The following is a 9,943-nucleotide window of genomic DNA, read 5'->3' on the forward strand; positions in this document are numbered from 1 at the left end:
GTAGGGAAGAAGGTATCATATTTCCTTGGCCCAGGGAAATGGAATTGCCTGGTTTTGGGGATTTGAGGGAACTAGGAAGGAAGATAAAAATGAAAGGTACTACCCTGCCTGGGAGGAATTTAGTATTGGATTAAGTTGATAAATTGTGGGCGATCAGAGGATACAAAGAAGTCCAGAGGCTACAGTGGTAAGCTCAGGTTTCTGAATGGGTGGGTCATGATCTCAGCCTTGCAGGAATAAGTAGGCCAAAGGAAGTTGGATGGGGCTGGCATTCCAGGTAGGACACAGGACTGGAGCAAAGGTTTGATGTGCACAGGAGAGCGGAGAAGGCTGGCTGGGATAAGGGCTTCCTTTGGTTAGAAGGGCAGATTAAGATCGGATAAAGGAGAGCACTGAGTAGTACATTTATGGGACCCAGATTTGCCTAGAGGCACTGGGGAGATACTGAGGGAACTAGAGATAGGAAGGTGAGAGACTCTTAGGTAATATTAAGTAATATTAGGTAATAAGGCTTGGGTTAGAGCAGAGGTCATAGAAAAGGGAAGGAAGGAACGAGAGGCATGAAGGATTTAGTGATGGGCAAGATATGAGCAGAGAAAAACAAAGGAATAAAGAATGGGAGTTAATGACAAGGTCTCTGACCTGGGTCAGGGAGAGAATAACAGCTGCATGGAGAGAGAGGGATCCCAGAAGAGATAAATTGGCGTGAGAAGAAGAGGTTAGTTTCTAAGATATAACATTTAAGGAGAATCACTGAAGCAGAGATGTTCTAAGATTCTCGAGAGTGAAGGCTGAAGCAAGAGAGGGAGATCAGGTGGGAGGTAGGCCCAGGCAATCCTCTGCATCCAGACAGCCACTGGGGATGAGGGTGAAGAAAGGGTTGCAGCTCTGAGTACATTTTCTAACTTGACTAAGAGGCTGCTACACAGAAGTTGGCATAAAGAGCTCTAGATGGATTTAACACATACCTTGCAAAGGTGAGACTGTGGGAGAGGGGCTTATGTGTGAATCAAAAACAGACAAGGAGAGAGTGAAGGAGAATGGAAAATTACTTTTATAACCTAAACAATATAATGCTCCCTTAAGCCCTACATCTGTTAAATTCATCTAAGAATCCATTTCAATTCAGAGAAAGTAGAAGCCTCCCGTTGATACGTAGATACTCTCTAAGACTCCCAAGTCAGTGTGAATTTCACAATTCTATAATTTATTCAGACTTACAAGACCTAAACTATTATAATAGTCTCCTGTCTGCTCCTCCTGCAAGTTCAAGTCCCTTCTCCCAGAGTCACTTTACACAGGGATGCCTAAATCTGCTCATGGCACCTTCATCCAATTCAACACCTTCAACAGCTTCCTACCACCTAAATTCCCACACCTATGGCTTTCAGAATAATGCCCAAACTCTTCAGCCTCCAAGTTCAAACCTTCCCTTATTTTCCACTCTTATCTTCTGTTGCCTTTTGCCATTCTTGGATCTACCCAGAAGGAATCACTCAAGCGATGATTTTCCACCTATCTGCTATTGCTTACACTCTGCTTTGACCACAGCCACCATCCTGAGTCCCATAAGCTATATCCTAATTATTCATTCAGAGCTTTTCAAAATGCCAATTTTTCAGGGAAGTGTTCCCAGACTCCCTAGCCAGAAGGAATCTCTCTGTCCTCTAAATTTATAACATTTTGTGCCTCTTTTATGGACTGTTAAGTCCCCCTTAAATTGGTTATCTTCATATATTACCTCCCCAGCCAGACTGTAAACTCTCTGAGGACAGATATGGTCCCTCAAGTTTGATGACAAAAGATTGTACTCTGAGAGTGAAGTGGGTGGAGATGGAGAGAAACATTTAACAAATGCCTACAAGGAATTACAAATGGGCAAACTAAGGCTCAGAGGGCTTCCATGACTTGAAGTTGTCAAACAATGGCGTTAAGGGTTCAAAGTCAAACCCTAGTGGCCTAGTTATTAAGGGAACTGGATTTCACATTGCTGATCACATGATTCGAATCCTGGCCTTGATGGCTTGAAATACATGCTAGGTTCATGTGTGTGAGTGCCCCAAATCTAGATGGGATGGAGAAAAGGAGAAGGGACCCATAAGGGGTGCTTTCTCCATCTACCTGTCTCTCTGGAGACCACATGTGTCCTCTTGAAAAGAAAAAAAAAAGTTAAACCCACATCTTTCTGATCCTAAATTCTTCATATTTCTTGAGACAATGCTTATGATAGCTTATAGAACGTTAATTTTCATAGGCCAAGTATTTCTCTCAATGACCCTATCAGGGAGGCAGTACTAACTGTTCATTTTCAAATGAGATAAGGGAGATTGGAAGAGTAAAGAGATTTGCTTACTCTCACACAGCTCACAAATGGAAGAATCCAGACCAGAGTCCAGGCCTGCTGGCCTCTGACCCTCTTTCTACTAACTCAGGTGAAAAGACGACTTGAGCTAGAGCTGGGGGCTTGAGGATTGAAGGTTGTGTTGAGCCCACTTAAAACTGTTGCCATCACTGCATGTTAATGCCTAGGAACTGTGCAAATAGTGAAGGGGACTTGATTGGTTGCTGCTACAGAGCATCAGCTCTTATATAACCTGCCTGGAGCAGAAACTATGGACAGGAAGGGTGGTCAACCCAAAGGGACAGGAGTTGGGCTCTAATTCTAAATGCTCCTGAAGAACAAAGAGAAGTGCTTAAGAGTCTGGACTCCATAGGGATTCAAAGTTCCTTAATTTAGAAGTCAAAACAGTGTGGTGCTCCAAGTGGTCAGGATCACAGCAGGGTCATTTTCTCTCAGTGGGTAAGGATCTCCTGGAGGAGCAAAGGCCCAGAGGAGCCTCCTGAGCCCATGTGCAGCAGTGGACCTGAAACAGCTTGGGAGCGTCTCAGAGTATCAGGTGGGAGATGCTCAAAGCAGGAAAGGACATGAAAAAGGGGACTGCCCTCCAAAATATTGGGAGGAGTAACCCAACCGAAAGTGAGACTGGCCCATGGCACAAATTAAACCCAGTACCAAATTCTAAACACTGGGCAAAGTGGATTCCTTTGAGCTCCCTGTCTTCAATGAATGATCTTGCCAGATTCTGTGTGGGTGGATTTCAGAACATAAAAGGAAAGAGGGAGAATTGGAGAGGGGAAAAATATTAGTGAACAATAGCCAAGATATAAAAGGAGAAGGCTTGTCTTTCTATGGGGATGGGTGGATTTTCCAATCACATCGACTGGCTTCCTTACAAAAAGCAGCCATCATCTTACTCTGGGAAAAGGGAAAGGCTGGGAAGACCCAGAAAATCAAAGCAGCATCCATTCCTATAGCCCACCCATTGCCTACCTGGAGGGTCTCTTGAAAATCCAAATCTGTACTGGTATCAATCTGCCCATTGCATCTAGGTAAGAAATGCATTGCAATATGCAGCCCTGAGTCTGCTTTCTGAATCAAACTGTCATCATGAGTAATAATTATACCTTGGGAAATAGCAGAGTGACTCAAAAAGGAGTCCTCTTCCCCCTACCCCCTCCCACAGCTCAGAGTTTTATGCACAACGTGAAAAAGCCCAGAAAGTGAAACCACCATTTTCTCTTGCCTGTCAGCTCTCTGAACACTTCAAATAACCATTCGGACTCCAGCGCCCAGTGGGTATTAGTAAATACTCTCTCTGGTGGTTAAAGAGCAAACTATGCCTAGCTTTTCATAAAATTCAGCCACTGGGAAAGGGGTGAACAGAAGTGAATTCTGTTGCATACCTGATGCATGTCTTTAAGACAGGCACCCAGAACAAGCTGTTGGCTGCCTCTCAGAAGATGGCTCTATCCTCCCAGTTGCGATGTAGCCATAAGTCTAATCATGCAATGTGCTAACACTTCCTTGATGCCCGCTTTGTGCTATTGAGAGTCTAAATGTTTTGTGTACAGTTGAGGTTATTACTAAGCTGGTGCATAAGGCCATCTTGAAATAGTCCCTACTCATTGGTTAACATCCACTGCCCCAGCCCCTTGAAGGCTGCCTCCCACCCCCTCCACCCCTGCCCCCAGAATGTCTGTGATTTGGGATCAATGGGGTGAGTCCTGGCACAGCAAGGGGCCTCTCTAATCCCGAAATCCTTTTCAGATCGTGGCTGCTCTCAGTTCTGTTTGACCCATGCCCAGTCTTTAGTGTCTGTTTGTATTTTGAATATTACTCCAGCACATACTATCTCACTCCATCCACACAAAAAAGTCCTGTTACACTATCTCACTCCATCCATACCCAAAACCCTGTTATCATTTTACAAAAGAGGAAGCAAGTGCTAAATGACCTGCCTAAGGTCACTCAGGGAGTTCCAAAGCTAGAGTTTGTTGAAATGCAGACAGATTAATTTTGAGACAAGACTCTTGACCACTTGACTGCTTGGGTCAAAACAGCCTATTAGTGTTGTAGAGACTGTCATCATCTCTGCTATTCTTCCTTTCCCATGGAATTGACCCAAATCTATCATCAAAACAATCAAACTTCTCTTTATGACCACACTTTCAGCCCCAATCACGTCCATCCCTATGTGACCATCTCAGAACCCCATTCACCTGGAGGGCCAGGACCATGTGGTCCCCAGACACATGACTCTTGGGCAGAAAGAAAAGAAGGGACTGGGATACCGATTATGCAGTGTCCACCCCGGGTAGCCACCCTCCCTTTCCCTATTCTCATCATCCATTTCATTTGTCCTACCCGCATTCAGGACATGTGGAGCTACTACCATTATCATGGAGAGATAAGTGCTAAGAGACTTAGACCTTTTTTTTTTTTTTTTTTTTTCAACAAAACATGATCCTAAGCTGCAGGGGGAAGGGTTAGGCTGATGTAGGTAGGAGTTCGTGTCTATGAAGAATGTGTGATTTCCAGGAAAGCAGCATATAAGAGCTCATGCTTTGAAGATCTTCTCAAAGTTGGATACTGCTGCATCTAGGATGAATTAGGTCCATCCTGGCTAGAGTTACAGAAGGAACAATGTCTTCTGAAGGATCCACTTGGTCCCCAAAACTGCACCCACATTGACATTCTCTAGATATGGAACACTAGTTTCCTTAAGAACCTGCAAAGATTCTTTTTATTATTATTATTTATTTAATTTTATTTATTCATTCATTTATTTTAATATGACCAGAGAGAGAGAGAGAGAGAACACATACACACACACACACACACACACACACAGAGAGAGAGAGAGAGAGAAAGAGACAAAGGAAGCCACCAGGTCCAGGACTCAAACCGTGGTTGGCCATGTGGGAGTGTCCAACATCTTAACCACCATGCCACCTGCTGGTCCCAAGAACCTGCAAAGATTCTATAGGCAAATTTAAGAAACACTGAGTTAAGCCCAGCCACAAATGTGTCTTTTCTGCAGGACTTATTATAACCTTGACCATGCATGACACATGTCCAAGTGTAAGCTCTTCTCAGTGGAACACCTCTAACTACCTCACAGCAAATGATTTCTCTGTCACTTAGCAAATGCTACTTTAAAGGGCTAAGGACGAAATCCCTATCACTGAGCAGAGGGCTGAGGAGATTTAGCCACTGGAAAGATGGACCATATTTAACCCAGCAGTTCCCACGAGGGAAACACACTTTCCATTTCCTCTTTCTCTTAACAAATTCTTGACTGCCTCCATGTTTCCTTTCAAGAGGCCCCTAATTTGTTCCTACAAATGCTCCCATTAAAGTCAAGAGGTGGTTCTCAGGGCAACCTTACTACATCTATCCTTGAGCTCTCTTTTTTCTAGTAAAGAACTCATTATAAAAGTGGGCATCATGACAGCTAAATGTTATGGCACATGCGTCTATGTCGGACTCTGAGCTGGGGTTTTACGTGGATTCTCTCTCCTCATTCATTCAGGTATCCCATCAGTTTATTCGACTTTGAGCCTCTCCCCTTCCCACCTACTTGCCACCTTCCAAGAAGAGTTGGATTTCTCCTCCCCTTGCAGCAGGTCATATGGGAAGAGAATGAAAAAGCTGAAAAATCTAGTTAGGCTTTCCTCCCCCACCCAGGGGCTCACCCTTCTCTTTGTTAGAAGCAGAAATCCTACTACTTATTTCCTCTGAGACCTCTTAGTGTTCCATAAATACAAATGGAAAAAAATTAGCCACTTTATAATTGCTGTTCTGGCCACTCCCTGTGAAGGTATTACAAACATTAATTAATGGGTCCCACTTTTTTTCTCTTTCTTTTTCTATAGCACTCACTAGGCAAGGTACACACATTATCATGGACCCTTCCAACAACCTAAACAAACAGGTACTCTTATCCTTATTCTGGAGAAAAGCATTCTGGGGGCCAGCAGGTGGCATGGTAGCTAAGGACACTGGACTCCTACATGGTTGACTGCGGTTTGAGACTCAGACCTGGCGGCCTGCTTTCTCACTTTCCCTTTCTCGCTCTCTCTCTGGTCAAATTAAATAATAATAATGATAATAATAACTAAAATAAAATAAATAATTCTTTAAAAAGAGAAAAGCATTCTGAGACTCAAACAAGCTACCTGGTTTATATGGATTTGAACCCAGGTCCTCAGGCTCTAAAGCCTAATTTCTTTCTGAAGTTCCACATTCTCCTCCATTTGCATAGACAAATAAGCTGACCAAATCATTGAGATCTGTATCTATATCTCTCTATCTGTATGTATGTACGTAATTACATGGTCAATCAATAAAGAAGCCAAAAAAGGGAACTCAGGAGGGTTAGTGACAAGATAAGTATGTCCTGAGACTATTGTCAGGGCACTGAGCAGCTCTCAGCCTTCCCTGCCCCCAGCACATCTCCATGCTCAGCTTCCTCCCCGAGTTGGGTTGCCAGATAAGTACAGGACAGCCAGCTCGCTTTGAATTTCAGATAAACAGTGAAACTCTGAGGATGTCTCAAATGTTGCATGGGATATATTGGGTTGTTGGAAAAGTCATGATGCATTCTTGCACAGAAAAACACATCATGACTTTCCCCACAACCTAATACTTAGGTTGATGGTTAAGGCACTGGACTCTCACATGGTTGACAGTGGTTTGAGACCTGGACCTAGCAGCTTGCTTTCTCACTTTCCCTTTCTCTCTCTGGTGCATGTGCATGCCCTATAGTAAATTAATAATAATAAAAATAATAATAATAAATTAACAATTCTTTTGAAAAATTATTCAGTGCTTATCTGAAATTCAAATCTGAGTGTCCCATGTTTTTATTCTCCAAATCTGGCAATCCTATCCTTGATTCAGAAGCATGGTGGGAAGTCTCATGCCGGGCTTCAGGTCCCAAGTGTTGCTCCAAAAGGAGTTGCCATGGCAGCCTGTGAGGCCTTCCAAGGCCTTTCTGGAGCTGTCTCCACTTACCTACCTCTGCAGCTTCCCCTTGCCCTACACTCTCTAGGCTCTGAACAAGCAGAGCTACTTTCAGTTTCCGGGATGACTCACGCTGCCTCTAGCCTCTTGCTGCTTTTAGTCTCTGGTCTTTGCACTTGCTAGGATTTTGACTGTTGTTCTCTCTTCTAAATTTTTGTTTTTAGTTTTGCTATGGGTAACTGTGCTAGCAGGAGAGTGAGAGCACCTCCCAGGAGGGATGGCCACTTTGCAATCCCTTCTCCTCCATTCTCCTCTAGGGATTTCTGGCATGCATGCACGTGTGCCTGGGGTGCTTTTTAAGCAGCCAGATCTGGGACTTGAAACAAGCAGTTGGCCATGTGGGACCCAGACACTTTAACAACCATGCCACCCACTGGCCCCTCTTTTCCCTTTCTCCCTAGCCTGGCTAATTCCTATTGATCCTTCAGTTCTCAACAAGAGTCACTGCTGCCAGGAAGCCATCCCTGATCAGTGTCCTCTCACAATCCTCCAGCACCAGACTGATGGACACTCTGTACCTTTCCACAGCAGCCCTCATCCCTCTCCATGCTGCCCAGGCCATCAGAGGCCATGCCATATTCACGTTGTCTCCCCACACCTAGCAGCAGTGCCCGGCCTCGCTAGGAGACCAGTAAGTGCTTATTGAATGAATGAATGAATGAATGCACACTGTCTCACCAAGGCCGGGTCTCTAAATGACAACTTCCCTCCTCCCTTCTATCTTTAGTTACTTTTTTGCCACTGTGTCTTTCTCTTCCCTCCCCCCAGAGCAGCTATGAAAGGCAGGGGCTGAGGTGAGCAACATCCTTTCAGGTGAGCAGAGAGTAGACTTCTGCCCCTGTCCCAGTGGTGCCATGCCCACTGCTCCAGCTGGCTCAGGTCTGGCTACAGACAGCCTGAAGCTCCCCACCTCTGGCTTTCAAATTCTCTTGGCAAATGCCACCTTCAGGCCCAACCTCCTGCTTGTAATTCTCCCACCTGGGTTTGGGGGAATGATCCCAATTGGTTTTGGGGGGATGCCAATGTCAGATGGCTGAGGCTAGGGCAGGTGGCAGGCCTGGGAGGGGGGCTTAGAACATCACCCATATGCTACACCACTGCACCCCCAAAGCTTTGCCCACGCACAGCCTGACAGCAGGGGGAGGCAGCCCAAAACTTAACCCTTGAGCACAAGCATTCAAAAGGCAGCTGCCAAAAGAGCCAGTGGGGTGAATGTTAACTTTAGTCCCCACACAGTACACACACACACACACACACACACACACACACACACACCAGAGTTAGTCTTCTGTCCCTCTTCAGAACCCTATTTGTTTACCATCAAGGCTTGATTCAAAGATGCCCTCTCAGGTGACAAAAAATAAATGCTGAGGAGTGGGGGTGGGTGTGGGTGGGGACGTGACCCCAGGAGGGGCTGAAGGGCAGAGAAGGGAGCAAGTGGGACTCAGGCAGAAGTCTCAGGCAGCGGCTGAAGTCCAACTCTGAAAGCCCGGCGTGTGGAAGCCTAATCTGACCTTTAGAGGCAGGCAGCCTATGGGTGCCTTCAGAGCGTGGCCCCCAGCCTCCCCTGTACGAATATGTTAAGAGGATGAAGAGGAAGAAACAATCTTTAGTCTCAAATTAACTCTAAAAATAGGACCCCTCTTCCCCTGCCCAAGACTAGCAAGCAAGCTCTGCGCGCACAGCACCCGCAGCTCGGACTTTCTGGGTCCCGTGGCACCTATTCTAGGAAGTCCCAGTCCCATCCAGGAACTCAGAATCCCGGAATTATCACCCCAACACAAACACACACCCTTACCACCTAGTCAAGCCTCCAACTTCTCACCCCGACGCTCAGCCGTGAATCGCGGGAGGGCACTCACACCGAGGGAGACGCGGGCTCCAGCGACTGCTCCTAGGCTTGGCCAGGTGAGTCGGGGGCTTTGGCAGGTGAGGTGCGTGGTTGCTCTGGCGGCTGCGGCTGAGTAAGAGAGCTGACAGGTTTGTGTTCCCCCCCTCCTCCTCCTAGTTGTTAACCACACCCCTGCTGCTCTCCTCCCCACTTCCTTAAAGGGTGGGGTGTGTTGTCAGTGTATGCCTGCTCCAGCCTCTTACCATAAACTCTGAAATAGACGTTGCCACCAATTCCCCGAGAGGCTGGGGCTGACCTGGGAGGCAATCTCTGCCATTCTCAGGGCCCCACATAAGATCCTCAGATGTGACCCTGGGGAGGGGCTGACCCCTCCCCCCCCAATTCCTACCAGCCTTCCCTCTCCCTCCCACCCCACCCTGGCTTATTGGAGGACACACTTCTAAGGTTGGCTTCAGAATGGGAGACTGTTACCAGCCCCACACTCTCAGCACCTGTGTCCCAGGTTCTCCATACCCTAAAGTGACCCTGGCCTATGAGGGGCACAAATCACGTGAATATTACTAGAGGCTTTGGCAGTATTGGCCCAGGACATTGAACACTGAAGACCGGGTCTCTGAGCTGTGGTTGGACAGGATTAGAGAGGACAGTACAATGGTCAGAGAAAACAGACACAGCCTGGTCCTGGGGTCCTTTCTCCTTTGCAGTTCAAAGAGGGTATCCGCTCT

At 46.3% G+C, this 9,943-nt stretch overlaps 1 protein-coding gene across 5 annotated transcripts in view; it reads right to left on the reverse strand.

Moving 5' to 3' along the window:
- The window catches only part of PTK2B (protein tyrosine kinase 2 beta), a 149,978-nt gene extending 140,601 nt beyond the window's left edge, over nucleotides 1–9,377 (reverse strand). Inside the window, exon 1 of one of the 5 annotated variants that reach the window (XM_027773729.1) lies at nucleotides 9,165–9,377. The gene's annotated coding sequence lies outside the window, so the exon portion shown is untranslated. The remainder of the gene's footprint in view (nucleotides 1–9,164) is intronic. The other 4 variants (XM_006153230.3, XM_006153229.3, XM_006153228.3 and 1 more) reach the window with 4 other exon arrangements.
- Nucleotides 9,378–9,943: the final 566 nt, after the last annotated feature.

The sequence above is a fragment of the Tupaia chinensis genome, unplaced genomic scaffold (assembly GCF_000334495.1).
Source record: "Tupaia chinensis unplaced genomic scaffold, TupChi_1.0 Scaffold000366_1, whole genome shotgun sequence".
Lineage (NCBI taxonomy): Eukaryota > Metazoa > Chordata > Mammalia > Scandentia > Tupaiidae > Tupaia > Tupaia belangeri.